At 36.1% G+C, this 24,923-nt stretch overlaps 1 protein-coding gene across 6 annotated transcripts in view; it reads left to right on the top strand.

Annotated features, from left to right (window-relative positions):
* Positions 1–24,923, top strand: part of SNTG1 (syntrophin gamma 1) — an 880,400-nt gene that overhangs the window by 640,711 nt on the left and 214,766 nt on the right. The gene's annotated exons all lie outside the window — the stretch shown is intronic.

The raw sequence follows: 24,923 nt of genomic DNA, 5'->3' as shown, positions 1-24,923 counted from the left end.
CTGGACTAATATAGTACTGAATTTCAAGACAGCATTATTGATTTACCTTTAGTGATCTTAGAATTGCAGCTAGGAAGGTTTGAGGAGTACTAGGCTAGGAGGAAAGGAGTTAGCATAGAGACTGAAGGGGACAGTCAGAAGACTGCCATTGTCTCACATTAGATAGAGCCTGGTCTGTATTATTAGAAATGGCTTCTCTGCATTTTCTCTCTTTCCACTACAACCGTTTCTTCCTTCCACATTCCTGTGTCTCTTTACTGTAGCTATCTTCTTATTATTTTAACTCTTTAATAACCTAAATAATTCTTTCCCCATTATTAATAATTCTATGAGAAATATAGTCTAAAAAATATACAAAATCATAAACCTTACCTTACTATCAATCTAGGTATCATTAATGATAATTATTTTAGAAAAAGTACTTGTCATCATCCATGCCTTTGTGTTAATTCTCTCCTCAGTCCGCAATTGTTCCATGCGATGTCGAGGCATTTCAGAAGTCCTAAGGGAGATCGGGAGTCTAATATACAAATGATCAAGCAGAAATACATAACTCTGTCACCAGCACCTGAACACACAAAATTGTTCTTATGTAAATGACCCTTCAGATCCAAGTATCCTTGCACAGAGTAGACTTTGCTTTGAAACCTAAGAAAGGATTGTGGCCACTATACCTTTCTAAAACGACAGGAGGACCACTAGCCAATAAAGGCAACTGTCTAGTTTCCAGTCTATGGCTATTTCAAACAATGCCATCATAATGGCCATGCATATGGTGATGGGATCCTCTGGGAATGGGGTTGACAGTCATGGGATATGTGCATGGTCAATTTTACCAGGCAATGCTAAGTGTTTTTCTGTGCAATTCACCCCTCACTCTTGGTGGATGATATGTTTCTTTCTATAATCTTCAAAACTCTGTGTCACCCTGCCTTTTGAATTTTTGGTTATTTGATGCATGTGGAAATGTGCTTCCAGTGTGAATAAAAACAGATTTTCCATTTTTTTTTTTTTTTTCTGGTGGTTCCAGGATAGGTGTAAATACAACAAGCCTTACCCAGGCTCATCCCTCAACAAGGAGGCTAAACATGGGTGTGTCTAGATTGGGCAAGAGTGAGCTCTCACTCCCAACCCACCCTTGCTAATCTGGTGTTGTCACCATATTAGAGTTGAGGTTGCACAAGAGGGCATAGGTTTCAGAATGACTGAAAAACAAAGAAAAAAATAGAAAAGAAATGCAATGTTTCTCTAGGGATTGTTTCCTCTCCTTTGACTGACTTATATGGATGCTTCTAGAGTTAAACACAGAAAAATACCTGAGAGTAGGGAATTTGTTACAGAAATGATTAGAGTTTCTTAAAAACAAGATATGAACTTATATTTGTGAGACAAATATAATTGTGTTCTTTTGAAAGAACAGAATGTTAAACTTTAAATCCAAAGTTTTTTTCCTTATCTAGATCCAAATTTGCATTGACCTGAAATCCTAGGAATATTGTCATGCCATATTTCTTCAGTCTATTCAGTTAGAATGCTGTGCTTCAGCTGACAAGCATTTGAAAAGTCAGTGCTTTAGTTAAAAGCAACAGCAACAACAAAACAGTGAAGATGCAAATGTCTCTACCCTCTGTAAGCCTAAGGAGGGACAAGCCGCATTTTACTGCTTGTTTTTCATCCTTGTAATAAGTGCTCACTGTCATATGATTCCCCTATACTATTGTTTTAACTGTTGGGAGATCCATGTGTCTGTTGCATATTAAAAGTTATGTATTTCTTCTTTCACCTCCTGTTTCTATATTCTAATTACATGTTCTTTTGTTCTTGCAATCAGTTTCCATTCAAAAGTATTAGGTTACAATGTATTCTGATATGGAAAGTACTACACAAATGTTGAAAAGTTATTAGGCATAGCAATAAAAAATGTGAAAGTCACATTGATTTCGGAGAAGGCAGAATGCATTGATGAAACAATTAATGTGGTTGATTAGCATAAAGAAAGAAATTAGGCAGAAAGAGTAGCTAGGAAAGTTTTGCTTAGGTTAGTTAGATATCAGTTCTACTTCTCTTATTTTTTTAATTCTAAAGATATACTGGAAATAACACCTTATGGAAAGATGTAGACCTTTTTCTTTATTTGCCAATATTCTGAGAGTATAGGCTTGTATAAGTCTGACTTGAATAGCTTGTTAATAATAGGTGCAGAAATAAAAATATTGTGATAAATATTTAAAGAAATTCCACTCAAGAGATTATCGGGCATAAAATAAAACTGGAAAAAAGGATTAAAATGCATATAAAATAATAAGTTTGACAGTTTAAAAATTATGCTATTGAAATAAGACATACATATGTATATAAACTTTTTAATGATGAATCACATTTTATTGTAAAGCTAGTTGGAGAACAGACAGGGGAAGGATAAAAGAGAGCAAAAACAAAAAACAAAAAACAACCTGTGTTAGAATAATTAGATCAATGTGTTGATCATTTTTTTTTCTCTTTGCTCACTAGTTTCTAAAAGTAACTTTATGAGACAGGGATTTTCATACCCAGCTTTTAAAAATTCTACATAATTATAGTTGCTATAATTCTTCTTCCAGAAATAATTGATCATAATGGCTAAAAATACCTACGCAAACACTGACAATGTAAAATTGTATTTTATCATTATTCAGAGTGGCTCCAAAATATTTACAATAGTTGTTAATATTTTATACTTAGTAAATGATGTCTAGTAGAATGAGGGTGAAGGCTTTAGGGACTTGTCTTAAGCTGTATTGGCACAGCTTTCAACTCATTTTACTTAAATTCTATGCTTTCACATTAGGAAGCAAAGCATGGCAGAGGCTATGCTGTTGTGGGGTGGGTGGGGTTCAGCTCATTTCTTAACCAACTCTCACATAATGAGCATTTGCTATTATTTTAGGGGAGCATTCACTCCCAGTGAACTATTATTTTAGGTAAAGTGGACTTGAGTAGATTCTAAAAGGTAGAATTTATAAATTGTAAAAAACAGTAATTGCTTCCAATTAATAATTTACCAATTTTTTATTCATTATTTCACCGGCTATATGAACAAGTATTAGTAGAAAGTTATCAATTTTTATTTCCATGATCATTTCATATTAAATAATTGAATACTTTAAAATATACAATGTTGTAATAGGGTGAAGTTTTTGGGAACCTTGGAAACAAGTAAATATATTTGGCATAATATATAAGGGATATGAATCATCAGACTTTGATGGGTAGGTTAGTAAGATGCTCCCCCGTGATGTTCACTTCCTGGCATTTACACATTTACACCCTTATGGGATCACCTTCCATGTGCGTTGGCTCCATAGTGAGCTCTGAAGCAGACGCTTCTCTTACAAGACTTCAGATGAGATAGCAGATGACCCTTGAGAGCATTTTGAGAAATCCAGTACATTCTAACCCACACTAATCACATGCTGAGGACTCAGCACATGCCAGTCACATGCTGAGGGCTGGCTCAACACACAAAGATGTCCCAACCAGAGGCCCATGCCAGCTGTCCCCTACCCTGCACCCCATCTCACACCACTCAGACAGGCACAGGCTGTACAGACAAGTTATTTACTTCTAATTATAACCTTGGGCCCTTTCTGCCCTGGAAAGTGGGGGTGGGCAAGGAGTCTGGGCCCAGCATGCACCCCCACTTCTTTAGGGGCTGATCCCTCCTACAGTATCAGGCCAGTGGTGGCAGGGGTAGAGGTTGGAGAGTAGGGGAGAAAACCAAAAAAAAAAAAAAAAAAGGGATGAAGACCCAGCTATGCCACATGTGGACTCCTGACATACAGAGATTATAGGATAATAAATATTTGGTTAAAGTCACAAAGTTTTGGGGTATTCTGTTACACAGCAATAGGGAACTGTATTAGTTTCCTAAAATTCCAAAATTTCCTAAAACAATTTCAAAGCAAATTACACAAACGTGGTGCCTTCAAACAACAGAAATTCATTTTCTCACAATTCTATGGCCCATTTGTCTGAAATCAGATGCCAGCAGGATATATCCCTCTGGACTCTGTAATGCAGAAGCCTTGTCTTTTCTATTATAATCAATGTATTATAATCATTCTATTATAAAGACACATGCACGTGTATGCTCATTGCAGCACTATTCACGATAGCAAGGACATTGAATCAACCCAAATGTCCATAAATAGTGATTGAATAAAGAAAACTTGGTACATACACACCATGGAATGCTACACAGTCATAGAAAGGAACAAGATCATGTCCTTTGCAGGGACATGGATGGAGCTGGAAGCTGTTATCCTCTGCAAACTAACACAGGAACAGAAAATCAGACACCACATCTTCTTACTTATAAGCAGGAACTGAATGACAAGAACACATGGACACATCGGGGGAACAACACACACTGTGGCTGGTTGTTGTTGGAGGGGAGGGAGAGCATCAAGAAGAACAGCTAATGGGTGTGGGGCTTAATACCTGTATGAGGGGTTGATCTGGGCAGCAAACCACCATGGCACATGTTTATCTGTGTAACAAACCTGCACATCCTACACATGTTCCCCAGAACTTAAAATAATACTTGATAAAATAAAGAAGGAAAACAAATAAATAAATAAATTGACATAATTTGAATATTTCTCTAAGCGTTTAATAACTAAATGGATTTGAAGCTTTTAGACTGACATTATGACATTTTAAGTAATGCTTCCATGTAACTGAATGATTTGGTTTGTTCTGTGTCCGCACCCAAATCTCATCACAAATTGTAATCCCCATGTGTCAGGGGAGGGACCTGGTGTGAGGTGATTGGATCATGGGAGTGGTTTCCCCCATGCTGTTCTCATGATAGTGAGTGAGTTCTCATGAAAGCTGATGGTTTTAAAAGTGTGTGGCAGTTCCCCCTTTGCGCTCTCTCTCCTGCTGCCTTGTGAAGAAGGTGCTTGCTTCTCCTTTGCTTCCGCCGTGATTGTAAGTTTCCTGAGGCCTCCCCAGCCATGAGGAACTATGAGTCAATGAAACCTGTTTCCTTTATAAATTACTGAGTGTCAGGTATTTCTTTATAGCAGTGTGAAAACAGACTAAAACAGTTAATTTACAAATTAAATAAATACGTATTTTAAAAACCAGAAAAAAGGAAAAAAAATACAGTGCAAACCATAAAAGAAAGGTTTGTAGCTTTGTTAATACTAGGCAAAGCAAACTTCACAGCAAATATATTACTAAATATAGATATGGTCACTTCATAATAATAAAAAAGTTTAATGCACTAGGAAACAAATGCAAACATCATGTCACATGGGCTTAAATATATCTAGATGGAATTGAAAATATAGACTGATGAGAAAGTAAAAATCATAAAATCTCAGAACTAGAGACACAAAATGGATAAGGCCTGGCTATGAGGAAACTGAAAGTAAAATAATAGATTATGGAATCAGAAGAAGAAAATAAAATTCATGCTCAGCCTTTATTTTAACCTACAGGGCTAGTCATTATCACATTATTCCATCATACACAAGCGACATTTCCCATTGAACTATTCATTCAGTACTAGGTGTCTAGAATGTCTCCCCAGCCTGAGCTGGAGATTAGAACTCACTTTAATTATCTGTCTTCTATAACCTTTCAGCTTTCCTCACTGTCATTCCTTAGGGTCAAAATAGTCCTGTGAAGATTCTCGCCATCCAAAATCCATCTCATATATGTACTTACCCAAAAAAGATAACTGTGCATACATTTTAAAGACTCCTAAAATTTTCTGATTTATAAGTTACAATGTGTAACTGGAAAGCAATTTGAAAAATGTTATTTTGTCAATAATATCTTGGTTTCATCTTACAAGATTGAACTCTACCCATCTGTGGTAGGAAGAATAATGCCCACGCAAAGATGTCTATGTTCTAACTCCCAGAACCTGTGGCAATTCCATGTCATATGGCAATAGAGAATTAAGGTTACAGATACCATTAACATTGCTAATCAGCTGGCCTTAAAATGGGGAGATTAGCCTAGATTATCCAAGTGGGTCTAATGTGATTCTCTACAAGTGTAAGAAGTCAAAGTGAGAGAACAAGAGACAGCAGTGAAAGAGGAACTGAACCCAGTGTTTCTGGCTCTGAAGATGGAGAAGGGAATGCAATTCAAAGAAAGCAGTAGTCCAATAGCAGTGAAAGGCTGCACTTCTACTCTAGAACCTCCAGAAAGCAGCACAGCCCTGCCAACACCTCAATTTCTCCCCTGTTTGATTCATTTAGGACTTATGACCTACAGAACAGTATGATAATATATAAATGTGTGGGTTTTCTTAAACCACCTTAGTTTGTAGGAATTTGATATGACAACAATAGAAACTAATACAACATATCTTTATCCAGTTGCATGTTTTCACTTAATGTAAAGTTCACAGTTTAATTTGAAAATCATGCCTTTAACTCATGTCATATGTAGCTTTTTCAGAATAACCATAAAATGTACTTGCATATGTTAGAAAACAACCTAACATTTACATTATTAATTAGTCCCAGTGCAAATCAGCCTATAGTAATACCACTAGAGTTCCTATATACTTAATTTATAACCAACTGACATCACCAGAAAACAATGATCAGAATTGTTGCCATTCACGCAGTCTGAGTAAGGACTGTCTTTGGAACTGGGAAGCAGTGTTGGCTCTCAGTGCCTGGATAAACATGGCTAGAAGCTTTCAAATATCACAGGAAACCAGGAGGGAGAAGCCACACAAGATGAGAATAAGGAACTGCTGTCCCTGAAGAGCAGACATGACTGTTGAATTGTCAGGCAGTCACAACTGAGAAAGACGGCAACTGATCCCTGAGAGTGTCTGTGAAGATGGGGCCTAGTGCTGGCTGGCTCAGATCACACAGCAACTACTGCCTGTATCCTTGTATTTCCAGTACTTAACACAGCCCATATGGAACAAATAAGAAGTGAATGAGTCCCTTATCAATCAACAGTTGTTTGAAGGAAACATTGCTGAGAATGTAAAGAAAAATGAAGACAGAAGAGAGAAAAACACATTTAGCTACAGTAAGCACTGCAATAAGAGATTCACATGTACTACTCCTTAAATTCTTACATGTTCCGTAGGGCCACTGTGCTTTAGAGTAGGGAAAAGTTGCTGTGGTCATGAGGAAACAGAGGTGCTGTCCATGGTAGATGTTCCCTGTGTTTCTGGGTATAGTTCCTTTTGTCCATCATAAATTTCTATCTCTCATAATGAAGTGTCTGATAGACAAATTTTTTTTTAAATAAATTTTCTTTCTATAACTCACTGAGTCACTTTCTAAGTGGCAAGTACAGAAAAATACAGTGTAGCAGAGCAATTGGAAATAAGTGGACTTTAAAGCATATATCTAGTTGCAAATCAAGACAAATAGTTTTGAAAACGTATCATGTACAACAACTTGGAGTCTCCTAAGAATACATTGACTTGTGGTTTCCTAAAACCTTCTTACTGGAAGGTATCAGGAGATTATCTAGCCCCATTTCCTGCCCAGTTAGAAATCTCTCCTGAAAAGATTCTTTCAGACAGCTCTCTCCTGGAAATCTTTCAATGACATAGAAAGCCATTGCTTCACAATATAGCAATTAAATTTTTTGACAACTTAATATTAGGAAATACTTTTACTGAATAAAAATCTCTCATGACTTTCATCCATTTGTACTAGTTCTGATTTGAGAAAGACACACAATAATCCAAATTTCTTTTTCAAAGACACGCAATAATTCAACTTTCTCTTCCTCCAGCATACAAAGACAAGTGTCATATGTTGCAGTCCATTTTTTTTTAAATAGAAATATCACTGGCTCCTTTCTGCTTCTCTCTGACATGTCATCCAAGACTTTCCCTGTCCTGGTCGCTGTCTCTGGATGTAGAAGCCCTTTAGAATAAGTAAAGTAATAATATAATTAACTTTGTATTATTGTAATTGTCATGAGCTCAAATATTTTTGAGATTCATTATAGTTTGATGTATATTTACTGATTTTGTACAATAATATATAAACATATATAGCAAACAACAACCTTACATTTTATTATAATGATCAGTGAAGGATCATATTTTCACATTAACTAATATTGCACCTCATGGTGGCAATAGTAAATAAAATTCAAAGTTTGAATAGTTATTTTACATTTAAACTCATGTATGAGCCAGAAAGCCCGATTCTTGTGCTGGCTGCACAAATTACTAAATACTCAAAGGGATGAAATCCCCTCCCCCCCATACTTAAGTATTTACACGAAAATCTAGCTTCTCAGTTTTTTACTTTTCAAAGACTGAGATTTTAGTGTTGTTGCCTTCTTTCTTAGCTTACAATGATATTTAAGATGTTTTACAGAAGTGTTAAATATCATAGTCTATAAGTTTTTTTACAGATTAATAATCCATTAAACACTAACAGAAGGCTAGTTTTTGCCTTATATCTTTGAAAATAATGCCATACAATGAGGACTTCAAATGCAATATTGTGGATGTTACAATCTCCAATAAAAATATGCTATTATTAAAAATGTCCTTTCTTTCTTAATTTTGTTTATTAATGTGTATAGCGATCTTCTTCCAGCGTTAAGACGGGAAAGTGGAAAATACACAACTTTGGAGTGAACAAACCTAACAAACAGTACTGCAGCTGGGTGGTTAACGTCAACTGTGATGTCAAATTAATAATATGTACCCTTGATATGATGTAACAAAAATGGCCCTTTGCCTCTGTGATTTTCGTCCCCAAATCCATAATCCTAGTCTCATCATGGAAAGATAGTGGACAATCCCAACTGATGAACATTCTACAAAATACCTGACCAGCACTCCTCAAGACTGACAATGTCTTCAAAAATAAGGAAAAATTAAACTGTTGTAACCTAGAGATGCCTAAGGGGACCTGTTGACTAAATGTGCATCAGTCCAGATGGGATCCAGGAACAGCAAAAATAAATGTTTGGTAAAACCTGTGGAAATCTGAAAAGAGTATGGACTTTCATTAATATTAGTGTATTCATATCATTGTATTATTAATCATAATAAATGTGTCATTGTTATGAAATGTAAAATGCCAATAATAGGGGAAACTTGCTGTGTGGTATATGGCAACTATGTTCTATAATTGTATGTTTTTTGTAAATCCAAAACTGCCCTAATATTAAAAAGTTTACTTAAATATATTCATATATATGTATAATTAAGTTAATCCCAGATATTAACAAACTCATGAGATGCTTATCAGCTTCCTGATATATTCATCCATCTATTAATTCAGCAAACATTTTGTGAGAGCTTACTGTGTCAAGTTGTTAGGGAGCAGGACTGTAGTATTGAGCAAAAAATGGTTAGTCTCTGCCTTCGTGGAGCCAAGAGTCTAGTTGGGAAGGGAGACATTAATCAAATTAGCACATAAGCAAATGTGAAATTACAACATTCATAGATAATATGAAGAAGTGCTATGAGAGGTTGATTCTGTAGCTATCCAGGAGTATGAGGACAATTTCCTAAAGTTTATATATAAACAATGAGTAAGAATAAAATAAGAGAATTGGTGGGAAAATATATTTTACGCAGAGGTAATAAAAGGTACCTATTCAGGAAAATAAGTAAAGAGATACAATCATAGCAATGGATATTATTTTTTATGGAAATTTTCACTTGTCTAGGGTAAAATGAAAATGCTTAAATTAATATAAGTGAATTTTTCATAAGACTCAATTTATTTTTTAAGGACAGGTCTTTAATTTTATATATTGTCTTCTTATATTTATGGAGTTAAATGTCCATTCTCTTATCAAATGATGGTAATCATAGAAAAATTTTGTTTTGTCTGGTATCCTTGCTTAATAAAATAAAAGGCTATTTACTCAATGTCATTACTGTTGAAAACTTTAATACTCCAACAAATACACTCCTCAAAATCATTGACCCAGAATCTTGGCAGATAGGGCAAATCTGCATATAGTCCCAAAACAACCGGAAACTTTGAGATTAAAACCAGGTCACTGAATACTGAGGCTGGAAGAAAACGATGATGTTATCAGCAGAATACTAACCATGACAAATGGGTCAAATTTTGGAAAATCACAGAAACTAATTCCACAAGTCTCTCGAAGTCTGGTCTTTTATAAGTCTACAACGTTTGTGATATTAATTGACCAAGTAATAAAACTATCACACACACACACACTTGAAATATAGTAGGAAAAACAAATATTTATCAAAATTTAGGCAGCATAAAAGACAGAGATCTGTATGACTGAGTTGGGAAACATTACAAGCAACCAGTATTAAAAGGTATGGATATGCTGGATCTGAAAAGAGGAGGAAGTATAACCTCAAAACTCTCCATTGTTTAATCAATCAAGGGAGCGAAGTCTACTGTTTTTTTGTTTTGTTTTGTTTTGTTTTGTTTTTCAGAAGTCTTTTTGTGTTGTGGAAAACGCATGAGCTTTGATGTTATCAAACCTGGGAACTTGGGTACAAAATCCTAGCTTCTCTAGTTACTAGCTATGTGTACTTGACTTCAATTTGCTCCTTAGAAACAGAAACTAGGTAACTTTAAGTTACTGTGAGCATTCAATCTAAAAAGTGCTTTAAACATTCTGTCCCTTATATGATGCTGAAACATTTGCAATTTTTCTTCTTTCCAGTTGAATTCTAAATTAAATGATGTAATCCATAAACCATCAATAAATGGCAGCCTCTATTTGTTTATTGTATAAGAGTTTACACATCTTTGTTCATGGAATAGTCTTTGGGATTCTCAAGAATCATTATTTGGGTAGTAGAATGTTGATGCAACTGGACAAAATTAGTTGAAATAAAATTGTGGCATCTTAAGCAGCTATGATCTTTGCCAAGTGGTACATCTGTACTGCAGTTTCCTCCTCTGTAAAAGAGACAGAGGAGGCAGGTAAAATACTAACCTCCCTTTCAGCTAGCACTTCATGAATCAATCCTTCCCAATTATGCTTTCCCACTGGAATACTGAAATTAATACCAATCTGTAAATAGAGATAATTTTACATGACATTTCTATTAAGGTTACTTACAGATGTAAAGGAATCTCCTCTTTGATTCTGATTCTTCCCTATATACCCTATATGTGTTGTTTATTTAGATATATTTTGTTACTTTGAAACATATGTTTATGTGTATAAAAGTATATGTATCTATATAGAAATATACATATACATACACATATGTATATGAGATATTATTCTAGCCTTAAAACAAGAGAAACTCTATGTATTGATGGAGTAAACTGTTGTTTTTCCCCACCTGACAAGAATTCTAGATGGTAGCATTTGCTAACTATCTTTCAGTGTGATGGTCAAATTAATAATATGTACAAGAACCAATTTCCTTTATTTTTTAAATTAATGTTTTAAATGGATAATGAACTCATTACAATTGTACATTTTAATGGGGTACATTGTGATGTGTCAATTCATGTAAAGATTGTATAATGATCAAATCTAGGCAATTTTTACAGTCATTACATTAAACATTTGTCATTTCTTTGTTTTAATAACATTCAAAATCTTCTATTTTAGCTACATTGAGATACACATTACATTGTTATTTGCTCTAGTCACCCTACTATATAATAGAGCACCATATCATTCTTCCTTCCTGTATCTCTGTATTCATTGGCCAACCTCTCCCAATTCTCCCCTTCTCTTTCCCTTCCCCAGGTTCTGGTAACCAATAACCAATATTCTACTCTATATTTCCGTGAAAACAACTGTTTTAGATTCTACATATGAATGAGCTCATGCAATGTCTGTCTTTCTATGCCTGGCTTATTTCACTTAATACATTGTCCTTCAGGTTCATCCATGTTGCAACAAATGTCAGGATTTCATTATTTTTAATGGCTGAATAGTATTCCATTGTCCATGTTTGTTTGTGTGTGTGTGTGTGTGTGTGTGTGTGTGTGTGTACTATCTATTTATCCATCTATCTATCTACCATTGTGAATAGTGCTACAATAAACATGGGAGTACAGATATCTCTTGGATAAACTGATTGTCCTTTGGATATATACTCAGTAATGGAATTGTTGAGTCATATGGTAGTTCTGTTTTTACTTTTTGAGGAACCTCCCTACAGTTTTTCATAGTGGCTGTACACTCCCACCACCGGTGTGTGAGGGTTCTCCTTTCTCCACATCCTCGCCAGCCTCTGTTATTGCTTGTCTTTTTGATAAAAGCTGTTTTAACTGGGGTGAGATTATATCCCATTGTGGTTTTATTTTATATTTCTCTGATGATTAGTAATGGTGACAATTTCTTCATATACCTCTTGGCCATTCATATTTCTTCTCTTAAGAAATATCTATTTAGGTCTTTTGCCCATTTTTCAATCTGATTTTTTTAGTTGAGTTATGTTCCTTGAATATTCTGGGTATTAACTCCTTGACAGATGCATAGTTTGCAAATACATCTGTAGGTTGTTTCTTTACTTTGTTAATTGTTTTCTTTGCTGTGAGGAAGCCTTTTAGTTCAAAGCAATTCCATTCATCGCTCCATCTTCTATCTATCCACATCATTTATTTCCTATCATCTGTAGAGTATTGGCTTTTATCTTATGGCCTTCAAGTCCTGGTCATGGAGGGCGACAACAGCTACAAACATCACTTCAGTTTCAGGAAGGAAAGAAAAGGAAGAGGGATGAGTAGAATCAGCCACACCTGTCCCCTTGTATCAGGTAAGAGAAAATTTCCCAGAAACCCTTTTGGTAGTTCTTCTCATTCTGTTTAACAAAATCCATGACAATTCTTTATGGGGTGGAGTAAGACAAGTTTGGCCAGTACTTAACTTTCCTATCCTCTGTAGTGCCATATGACACAGAAGTGGTGGCTGTGAATAGCTTCTGGATCAGTCAGTCAGTAGTATTTACCACATTGCTTAATACGGAAGATGTATTAATTCTGAAGAAAAAGCATGGATAGCCAGTCCCTCTGTGGGATGAACACAGCCCTTCAGGATTCACAGACACACACACAAATAATTTAATCAGTTATTAGAGTTTATTCTACAGGTATTTCACCCATCTTTCTATATTTTACGCACTTACGTGCAGAAGTGAAAAAAAAACTGTTTGGGAGCTATATATTTAATCCACAGAGATCTGCTGTGCTACCACTTGCAAGTTAAAAAATCATTTTCTTTCCATAAAAGCGTTGGTTTTGAAAAGCAAAAAAAAAAAAAAATCAAAAAACAAAAAACAAACAAACAAAAAACAAAAAAAAACCTTCTATTCTGTCTGCCACATTGAAAAGGCTCAACAAAGCTTGTAGGTGAATTGAAAATCATGACGGAATAAAGACTAACAGAAGGAGGATTTACCAAAAATGAACTAAAGGCTGTGATTAGAGGTTGTGGAGTGTGGTGCTGACAGGCATGGGTGTCACTGAAGCTGACATTTTCTTCCTTTTTTTATAGCCACTGACATTTCTGAGTCCTAAAGTCTACTTTTTAGCATTAGTATGTTGCTGTCTGCTTGTCTGCATTGTTATTCTTTATCCACCAAAATGTGAATGTCAGACAAACAGGTGCCAGCCAAAATGGGTTAGCGTGAGTGAAATAAATAATTGCAGAGAGAGTCATTTAAGTCAGAATAAAAGCAAAGGCAAGTTTGGGCACTGCACTGCATTCAGATTCTTAACAATCATATTTTTACATTTTACATAATTAGAGTTTGTCAAGAAGTATGTCAGGAAAGTAAAATATTTCAGTAAAATAGCCTGCTTTGTAGCTTGGAACAGTACTCACCAGAACTTAATTTTTTTAACAAGTTTTAATATTGGAAATTATCAGCTGATTTTTACTTACCACAACCCAAAACATCTGCGTTGATTTCCTCCCCTTTGGATATATACTCACTAATGAGATTTCTGGTTCATATGGTGGTTCTATTTTTATTTTATTTTATTTTACTTTATTTTATTTTATTTTATTTTATTTTATTTTATTTTATATTATTTTATTTTATTTTATTTTATTTTATTTTATAGATGGAGTCTCGCTCAGTCACCCAGGCTGGAGTACGGTGGTGCGATCTCGGTTCAATGCAACCTCCGCCTCCAGGGTTCAAGCGATTCTCCTGTCTCAGCCTGCGGAGTAGCTGGGACTACAGGCGCACACCACCACACCCAGCTAATTTTTCTATTTTTGGGAGAGACGGGGTTTCACCATATTGGTTAGGCTGGTCTTGAACTCCTAACCTCAGGTGATCCACCCACCTTGGCCTCCCAGCGTGCTGGGATTACAGGGTGAGCCACCACGTCCAGCCTTATTTTTTATTTTTATTATTATTATTATTATTATTATTATTATTATTATTATTATTTAGGTGGAGTCTCGCTCTGTCACCAGACTGGAGTGCTGTGGCATGATCTCGGATCACTGCAGCCTCTCCCTCCCAGGTTCAAGTGATTCTCCTGCCTCAGGCTCCCAAATAGCTGGGACTGTGGGCATGCACCACCGTGCCTGTAGAATTTTTGTATTTTTTAGTAGAGACAGGGTTTCACCAAGTTGGTCAGGATGGTCTCAATCTATTGACCTTGTAATCTGCCTGCCTCAGCCTCCCAAAGTGCTGGGATTACAGGTGTGAGCCACCACACCTCCGGCTCTTATTTTTAATTTTTGAAGAACCTCCACACAGTTTTCCATAGTAGTTGTATGAATTTACACTCCCACCACCAGTGTACAAGCATTCCCCTTTCTCTACCCCTTCGCCAGCATCTGTCATAAATAATGAAGTCATAATAAAATGGAGCAGTTTTCCTGAACATAGTTTCCTTCCCTCTGCCCCCACCACCCTTTTGTCCAGTGAGCCCTGCCTGCCTGCCCCCATGCCCCTCTTTGCTTTGCTTGTCTTTCTGGCCAGGGCAGCCCCAGCTATTAGCATTTCAGCAGCCCTGGAACTATGACCCTGCACAGGGGCCACGCCGTAGCACACCAACGCTGCTATCTCCTTCAGTGCCTAGGGCTGGAGTTAGCATGGCTTTCATCACACCCAAAGAGACAGAAGCTAACTCCCTGGGACCTGCCTCCTGCCCTGGGCTCAAGAGAACACAGCAGGAATGTGGGGTAATTGATCCCCAGGTGACATACTTTGTCCAGTGAAAGACCAGGGCAAAGAAACAGCCTGCTGATAGATTTGGTCACTCTTGCTCAATAGACGAGCTGTTTGGATTTGGGAGTGCAGTGATGGCACAGGCCCCAGAGCCAAAGCACACTTAATGAAGCAGTGCTTCACTGAGAAGCTGAGGCCAGTTCAGGGATCTGAGAACTCCCACCTCATATTTGTTTTCTGCTGGCCTGCCTTGCTGGCCTTCACCTATGACATCTTCCCTAATCAATTGTTAACATGTGAGACTTTGCCTCACACTCTATTTCTATGGAAGCAGGACTAAGGAAACAACTTTCACCTCTAAATGTTCATTGCAGAGTACTGAATATTCCCTAGGTGATTCGCTCTCACCTCCTACCAGGCATAGGAGTAAAGAGGTGTAAGTGAATTGTGTTAAGCAGGTAGATGAAAGGTCATTAGAAAATTACAAAAGAAATCACTTTGAGTGGGCAGTTGCTCCACTGAACATGTTTTAGAAACCCCTCATTCTAAAATGGAGCTTCAAAGCCAAGGACCCCTGATGAGGGAGCAGAGGTGGTCACACACATCACTTGAGGGTGCTTTGAGCTTCTTATGTATGAACACTGTGCCTTTCATTTATAGAATACTGGCTAATAATATACCAATGGTAAAACTATTTTCTTCACCTGTGACTAAAAGTAATACTGACAAACAAAAAACAATTTTTATTATTTCCTGAAGCCCATGGTGACTGTGCTAGGGAGATACACCTGCCCCTATGAGAAGATTCCCCTCCTTCTCATACTCCTATAGCATCTTGTTATAATACTCATCTCAGAGACTTAGGATTATTTATTGCATGTTTGTTTCTATCACCTATTTTATTTATATATATATATATAGAGAGAGAGAGAGAGAGTCATTTCTGATGTTTGGTGAATTCATGCAAAAATGAACGATTCGACACTGAACATATACCCATAGATATTTGTAAGTGATTGCAACCTACTTTAAGGCTACTGATTCACAGTTGTATGTGTGTGCGTATGCTAATCTTAAAATGATGACTGAGACAGATACAATTGGATAATTCTTGTTATAGGAAAATAAAGTTTAAGAAAGCTCATTCAGATATAATATCTAATCATCCTAAGGCATTGGTTTACTGTTAATGGATATGTTTTGAAAAGCAATATGGCCTGATTTTAATTTTTATACATAGTCATGAGAAATAACCAAAGTAAAAGGGCATAAAAGGAAAACTATGAGCTAAAATGTGAGCTCTAGAAGCAAAAGTCATGTTTAAATTCTTCCCTTCTCATGGTAAAAGTAGAGTTTTCTCAACAGTTAGAGGTGATATATGGTCATCTTGTGCCCTCACACTAATGTCATTATTTGTCAGGTGAATTTATATCTATAGAATAATGATCTCTCTAGGTTCTAACACATTTGTTAAATAGCATTGGCCACACATCTCTAAAAAAATTGGAGGAATATTTCTAGCTTTTTGGTTAAATCTTCAAAATGGTTCTAGCTTTTTGGTTAAATCTTCAAAATTGATTTTCACCAGAAAATATACCCTGTTAAACAGCATCCTGCATTGTCCTTCTGGAGAGCACGCCTCCCCAGTCATCAAGGTGTCTTGTATATGAAAGCTGGAAATTTAAAAATTGGTATCGTTAAGATACAATTTAAACATATAAGATCTTTGATTAAACTGGCAACGTAATTTTAAAAAATTCTATCCTTAAAGGCATTTAAATTCAGAAAAGAGGAATATTTTTAAAGGAAGATTTGAATTTGATTGAATTTCCCTGCTGGTCTAAAGAGGTCATCAAAGAGAATATTATTACTACTAAAAGTACATTACAAATTACTGCTAAATCAATGCTGCTAAAAGTTAATAAACAAAATTCAGGGATTTAAGAAACAGGACAATATTTAAAACAAATGTGCACTTCTGTTTCTTAAATTTTTTAAGTAAATTAATTCCAAGCAGATCTTTATTAAAATCAGTTGTACAACTGGCTCTATTTAATGGATCTACAATAATTGAACTTACTTTAACCACTTTAAGAGGTTACCATTATTAACATTCAGTGGAATGAGTTTCTAAGAAAAAAATGTGCATATATTTGTCATTTTCCCAAGGATTTCCTCAAAGTGAATATTATTCCTTTGAATGTTGTCCATAATATCTAAGCAGATATTTAATTTTGACAACAATATAGTTTATAAATTTTAGTAATTTGATAAACAGGATAGTTCTCATTATCATTTCAGTTCTTGAGTATGAAGCATATTGTTTGATTTGTAATATATGCATTCCATAACTTTATATTTGTTCCCATGTTTTAGAAACAGAATACTCAAATTTTAAAATCATAGTTCCAGTAAAAAATGTCTAATGAAAAAGTTTCTATTTAATTTAACTGAAAATTTAATAACATATAAGTATACTTCTTATATATAATAGTCTTATTTCTTTAATAACTGTTTTTAAATGTGAGGTTTCATTAATGCTAGTGATTCCTGTAGGAAAAAAAATAACGTGATAGAATCAAATAACAAGAATAACTGGTGAAAGTTCTTAATAAAATAGGATGATCTTAATTCTAACATTTTTTAATGTCTGGAAAAATATATATGATATTCAGCAAATACTATTTTCAGTAATTACCTGTAACATCTCAACCTGTTTATGCCTAGGGTTCCATTATTGGAACGCTAAGCATGTGGGAGTTATTTATATTCTACTGCTCAAGGTCATTACCAAGGTCTGATTGCAAAAACTAAAAAAACTGCAGCCTCAGGCATAAATAGGTTAAAATACTATTTTTTACCATTCCATTTCAAACAGAATATGAAGATTATTTTCATCTTGGGTATTTAGTATATTCTTTCACTTAAAAATACTATTCAAACTCCAGTTTCTGAAAGAGTACATCTATATTTACCTGACATTTTTATCTTTTGGAAATAAAACATGGAATTCCGTTTGCTTATGGTTGGTAAAAGATATTTTTTAAACATGTGCCTTAATTACATTTTTACTTTAGAAATACAGTAAAGTGCAGAAAAACATTAAAGTGAAACATGTAGCAACAATAATGGCTCATGAGTATAATATTAATGTTTTATGAGTATATATTACATATACTTGAAAATGTGTATTTTTCTTTACACATATAAAACAAAATTGCCAGCTTCCTATGTTTATGGTATTATCTTTTGTTAATATGTGATCATAAACACTTCCTCAGAACAGTAATCATATTCTGAGATTACCCACTTTTAATGGATTAATAGATGTTTGGCTTTTTGTGTATATTATATAATAACTTATGAATGGATTAATATTTGACATGTAAGTCATTTAAAATATTTTATTAATCCAATGAAAGCCTGTGGATTTTTTGGTGTGCCAGTCAGTGAAAACATTGCTGACTATCTATTTGCATAAGAACATGAATTTTTTTATTCTCATGAACCTAGCTTGACTTTATGTAATGTGACAACAATGTGTGAAAGTATATTAACATGCTGTTCAATATTTGGCCCTTATTGGTTAAGATCATATTAATGGTTTTAATCTATTCATGTTTGATCATATGCAAAAGTGGCATTTCACATTTTCACATTTTTATGAATTTTCTCTTACATAGATGTCCTTTTCTGTTTGGTCATGTTTGTTTGGCACTCTGTGCACTAGGTACTGAGTGTGGTGGTGCAATTATGTCAGATCTAGTCTGTTCAGTCCTACAGCTATGAAGGAGAGCATATGTATTTTTAAGAAGAGTTTATTACATAGTGGAGCTATTAATCATTTTGTAATGTTTTCTTGTTTTCAAGTTTGTTTATGGGGGCTTTATGAATAGCCCACTTTTTGAATATTTATTTTTATGTAGTGTTCACATTAACTTTTCTACCGAAATGACCTTCTTTGAATTTGATTAGTCCATTGCAAGGCCAAACACACCTACTTCTAAAATATGCCTCCTGATGAAGGTAATAACAGTGTGAGAATAACAATTGACAGAGCTATCATTTTCCTCTACATCTGTGGGGTGGCATCTTGAGTGACTGCATAGCATGCCCAAACACACCTCAGCTCCTTTTCTGTTTTCCAGACTCCACCATACCAAAGTAGCAAGCCCGAGGCCCTTACTTCTCTGATCTGCATGTTGGGTGCCAAATTTCTTGCTGTGTGGGGTTTAAGGTTTGGATGACTCTCCATGAGGGCACTGCTGCTACCTCTGTATCGTTGATTGCTTGTGTGTCCTCTGTAGGGCTAGTGTGCAGGGTCGGCAGTGGAACAGTGTGAGCCACAAGGAGACAAACCAAATGTGAGTCTGTATTTCCTTTTCCATATTCTTCAAACATGTACTGGTCTTTCAAATGTGAATCTCATAGACTATTTCTGGAAATTTCTAAAAAATATTTCTAAATGAAGAGATCACAGAAATGTTCATTCATATCTTCTTCCAGGAAACTTCTTTCAGCCTCATTTTGTTTCCTTGAAATAGTTCCTCTTTCCCTCTGTCTGTATTCAATTGTTTTTCCTTTCCTTATTTTTCAGCAGTTTTACTATGGTGGGCTCAAAATTAGTAGATTTTCTTAAATTTGTACATTAATGGCTTTATCCATTTGGAAAATTCTCAGCTCTTCCACACTACTCCATTCTCTCTCTGCTTTTCTTCCAGGATGCCAATTGCATGCATCCCAAAAATGTTTTACAGCTTTATGTCTTATGCTCAGGTCTTTGAGTTAATTTTTGAATATAATGTAATGGAAGGTCCAGCTTCATGATTTTGCATATGAATTTCCAGATTTCTTAGAATCATTAGTTAATACGACTGTCTTTTTTCCATTGAGTGGTTTTGGCACCTGTGTTAAAAATTATTTGAACATATATGAGGGCTTATTTCTGGACTCTGTTCTATTCTATGTATCTATGTGCCCGTTTTTAGACCTATAGCACATAGTTTACTGTAGTAGGAAGTTTTGAAATCAAGAAATATGAGTTCTCTGGTATTGATCTTTGTTAAGATTGTTTTGGCAATTCGGGAGGGCCCTTGAGATTCCACGCAAATTTTTGGATAGATTTTTTATTTCTGTAAAACACCTCATTGAAATTTTGATAAGGTTTGAGGGAATCTGTGGGTTCCCTTGAGTAGTGTTGCTGCCTTAATAATATTAAGTCTTCACATCTATGAAGATGGAATTTTTTCCATTTATTTGTCTTGTTTAATTTTTTAAGAAATGTTTTGTAGATTGCATTTTATAAGCGTTTCACCTCTTACTTAATTCCTAAGTATTTTATTCTCTTTGATACTTTTGATACTATTATAAATAAAAATTTTAAGTTTTCTTTTCAGATTGTTCATTGTTATTACATAGAAATGCAATTTATTTTGCATATTGAATCTGTAATCAGATAGTTTTCTAAATTTATTAATTATAACAATTACTTTTGGATAAAGCTTTAGAATTTTCCACATATGAGATCATATCATCTATGAACAATGATAACATTATTTTTTCCTTTTTAATTCTTTCTTTTATTTCTTTTTTCTTGCTTAGTTACATCTGCTAGGACTTGAAGTACTGTGTCAAATAATATGGTGAAAAGCAGGCATCTTTGTCTTGTTCCTGATCACATAGGAACATATCCTTTTCGTAGGAAAAGGTTTCAGTCTTCTACCATTGAGTATGATATTCCCTGGAGGTTTTTATGTATGGCTTATGTTCCATTAGGGTCGTTTCCTTCTATTTCTAGTATGTAGGGAGTGTTTATCATAAAAGAGTGTAGAATTTTGTCAATTGCTTTTTCTGCATCAGTTGAGATGATTATCTGCTTTTTGCTTTCATTTTGTTAATGTGGTGAACTACTTTGATTGATTTTCATGTGTTGAACCAATCTTCCATTCCAGGAATAAAACCCACTTGATAATTGTGTATAATCTTTTTCATGTGCTGTTGCACTGTTGAATGTGCTGTTGAATTCACTTTCTTAGTATTTTGCTGAGGATCTTTTCATTAGGTTCATAAATAATATTGGTCCATAGTTTTGTTTTTTTTTTCTTGTGGTGTCTTTGTCTGACTTTGGTATCAGAGTGATAACGGCCTTGTAAAATGAGTTAGGAAATGCTCCTTCTTTATTTTTTGGAAAAGTTGAAGAAGGATTGGTGTTAGTACTTCTTTAAATGTTTATACATTGAGATTTGACATAAAATACATTTTTAGAAAACATAATAAATATGGAAGACTCTGTTATATGTTGGCAAAGCAAGAATGTGTCAAATCTTAGTGTTAACTTCCCTCATTAGTCAGGAAAATATACTAATTTGATGATTTCCATTATTGTTGCACTGCTGTTCTTTTACTTATGTTGAAATCATTGACAAAGTAGAAAATGAGGTTTCTTTAACAAACTACAAGATGTTGAGATTATACAAAGAAAGAGGTTAAATCAGCTTCTAGTAAAAGAAGAATTAAGAAGCCTGACCAGTTATAGATTTTCAAAGTCCAGTCCTCAGTGATAAGATGCAAAGCACCAAGAGCACAGAAAGAGAAAATGGCATTATGTTTATTCAGAGCTAGGATCCTCAAAGCATTTGAAAAGATAGAAGTGGCATACAGTTTACCTCAAAAGATAGCTAATTTTTTCTGATAACACTTGTTAGGGTCATATGGACATTCTGCTAGACTGAGGGAAGTTAAAATGAATAAGACACATCTCTCTTCTTAAGGATTACACTGCATTTAGTAAACACATGCAGCAAGAGGAATAGCAGATGGAAATGTAGACCCAAAGAGAAAGTCACTGGACATTCTCTCTGAGACCTCATAAAAGCTTTCATGGCAGACATGGTTTTGATTATGTGGTACATGGGCATAGCCTTTGTGTCAGACTGAATTAGCTGGTTTCAGGGTGAATTAAAGGATATTTAATCTCTGTGTACCTCAGCTAAACATGAAAATAAAATAGATTCTTGCTAGGTGAAAAAGTGAGAGGATGAGAGAGAAAGAGAGAGAGAGAGAGAGACAGCAAGAGCAAGGGAGGGTGGGAGGAACAAAAGAGGGAGAGGAAAATAAAAGAGGGATAAACTGAGCTTTGGTGGGTGATATGATTTGGCCGTGTGCCCACCCATATCTCATCTTGAATTATAGTTCCTATAATCCCCACATGTTGTGGGAGGGACCTGATTGTGGGAGGTAATCGAATAATGGGGGTAGTTACCCTCATGCTGTTCTCATTATAGCAAGTGAGTTCTCACAAGATCTGATGACTTTATAAGGGGCTTTTCCCCATTTGCTTGGCATTTCTCCTTGCTGCCGCCATGTAAAGAAGGACGTGTTTGCTTCCCCTTTTGCCGTAATTGTGTTTCCTGAGGGCCTCCCCAGCCATGCTGAACTGTGAGTCAATTAAATCTCTCTTCTTTATAAATTACCCAGACTTGGGTATGTCTTAATTAGCAGTGTGAAGATAGACTAATACAGTAAATTGTTTCAGGAGTGGGGTGTTGCTATAAGGATACCTGAAAATGTGGAAGTGACTTTGGAGCTGGGTACCAGTTAGAGCTTGGAACAGTTTAAAGGACTCAGAAGAAAACAGGAGAATGTAGGAAAGTTTGGAACTTCCTAGAGACTTAGAGGGCTCAGAAGACAGAAAGTTGTGGGAAAGTTAGGAACTTCCTTGACACTTGTTGAATGGCTTTGACCAAAATGCTGATAGTGATATGGACAATGAAGTCCAGGCTGAGATGGTCTCAGATGGAGATGAGGAACTTGTTGGGAACTGGAGTAAAGGTCACTCTTGCTATTCAATGAGACTGGTGGCATTTTGCCCCTCCCCAGAGATCTGTGGAACTTTGAACTTGAGAGAGATGATTTAGGGTATCTGATGGAAGAAATTTCTAGGCAGCAAAGAGGAATCAGAGCATAAATGTTTGGAAATTTTCCAGTCTGACAATGCAATTGAAAAGAGAACCCCGTTTTCTAGGGTGACATTCAAGTAGGCTGCAGACATCAGCATAAGTAGTGAAGAGCTGAAAGTTAATTACCAAGACAATGGAGAAAATGTCTTCAGGGCATGTCAGAGACCTTCATGGCAGCCTCTCCCGTCACAGCCACAGAGGAAGGAAAAAGGGTTTTCTGGGCCTGGTCCAGGCCCCCCTGCTATGTGCATCCCTGGGGCATGGTGCCCTGCATCCCAGCTGCTCCGGCTATGGCTAAAAAGGGCCAATGCATAAAGTATAATAATAAAAAAAAGGGGGCCAATGCACAGTTCAGGCCATTGCTTCAGATGATGCAAGTCCCAAGCTTTGGCAGCTTCCATGTGGTGTTTGCCCTTTGAGTGCGCAGAAGGCAGGAATTGAGGTTTGGGAACTTCTGCCTAGATTTCAGAAGATGTATGGACATGTCTGAGTGTCCAGGCAGAAGTTTGCTGCAGCGGTGGAGCCCTCATGGAGAATCTCTGCTAGGGCAGTGCAGAAGAGAAATGTGGGGTAGGCACTGCCCAGTGGAGCTGTGAGAAGGCCACCATTCTCCACACCCCATAATGGTAGAACTACTGACAGCTTGCACCGTGTGCTGGGAAAAGCCACAGACACTCAATGTCAGCCTGTGATAGCAGCCAGGAGGGGAGCTATACCCTGCAAAGCCACAGGGGTGGACCTGCCCAAGGCCATGGGATCCCACCTCTTGCATCAGCATGACTTGGATGTGAGACATTGAGTCAAAGGAGATCATTTTGGAACCTTAAAGTTTAACAACTGCCCTATTGGATTTTGGACTTGCATGGGGCCTTTAGCCCCTTTGTTTTGACAAATTTGTCCCATTTGGAACAGGTATATTTACTCAATTCCTGTACCCCTATTGTATCCAGGAAGTAACTAACTTGCTTTTGATTTCACAGGGTTATAGATGGAAGAGACTTGCCTTGTCTCAGATGAGGCTTTGGACTTGGACTTTTGAGTTAATGCTGGAATGAGTTAAGGCTTTGGGGGACTGTTGGAAGGGCATGATGGTGTTTTGAAATGCGAAGACATGATTTTGGGAGGGGCCAGGGGCGGAATGATATGGTTGGGTTGTGTCCCAACCCAAATCTCATCTTGAACTATAGTTCCCATTAGCCCAATGTGTCATGGGAGGAACCCAGTGAGAGGTAATTGAATCATGAGGATGGTTACCCTCATGCTGTTCTCATCATAGTGAGTGAGTTCTCAGGAGATCTGATGGTTTTATAAGGGGATTTTCCCTCTTTTGCTTGGCACTTCTCCTTGCTGCCACAATATGATGAAGGACGTCTTTGCTTCCCCTTCCATCATGACTGTGTTTCTTGAGGCCTCCCCAGGCATGCTTAACTGTGAGTCAATGAAACCACTTTTCATTATAAATTACCCAGTCTTGGGTATGTCTTTATTAATAGAGTGAGAATGGACTAATAGAGTGGGCCTGGGGAGAGTGAACATGAGCAAAGACACTGTGCTGTGGCAGGACAGGGCTTAACATCCTGGAGTTCATACATACAAGGACCTGATACAGAAGTGACTGCTGAGAGACACATAGGCCAGGATGTGGAAGGACTTGAATTATATGTGATTTTGCTCTTTTGTTTCTGAAGTAATGGACAGTGTGTAATTACTTAAGTAAAAAATGGCCATTTCAAATTTACGTTTTTAAAATGCTCCTGTAGAAACAATAGGTGCATATATAATAGAAGGACAAACCTAAAATATTTTTCTTAATCATCCATCTTATCAAGAGCACATAAAATTATAAGAATGTGCACTTGCATTTATGA

The sequence above is a fragment of the Gorilla gorilla genome, chromosome 7 (genome assembly GCF_029281585.2).
Source record: "Gorilla gorilla gorilla isolate KB3781 chromosome 7, NHGRI_mGorGor1-v2.1_pri, whole genome shotgun sequence".
NCBI lineage: Eukaryota > Metazoa > Chordata > Mammalia > Primates > Hominidae > Gorilla > Gorilla gorilla.
The sequence above is the reverse complement of the archived record's forward strand: the minus strand, read 5'-3'. Positions and strand labels throughout refer to the sequence as shown.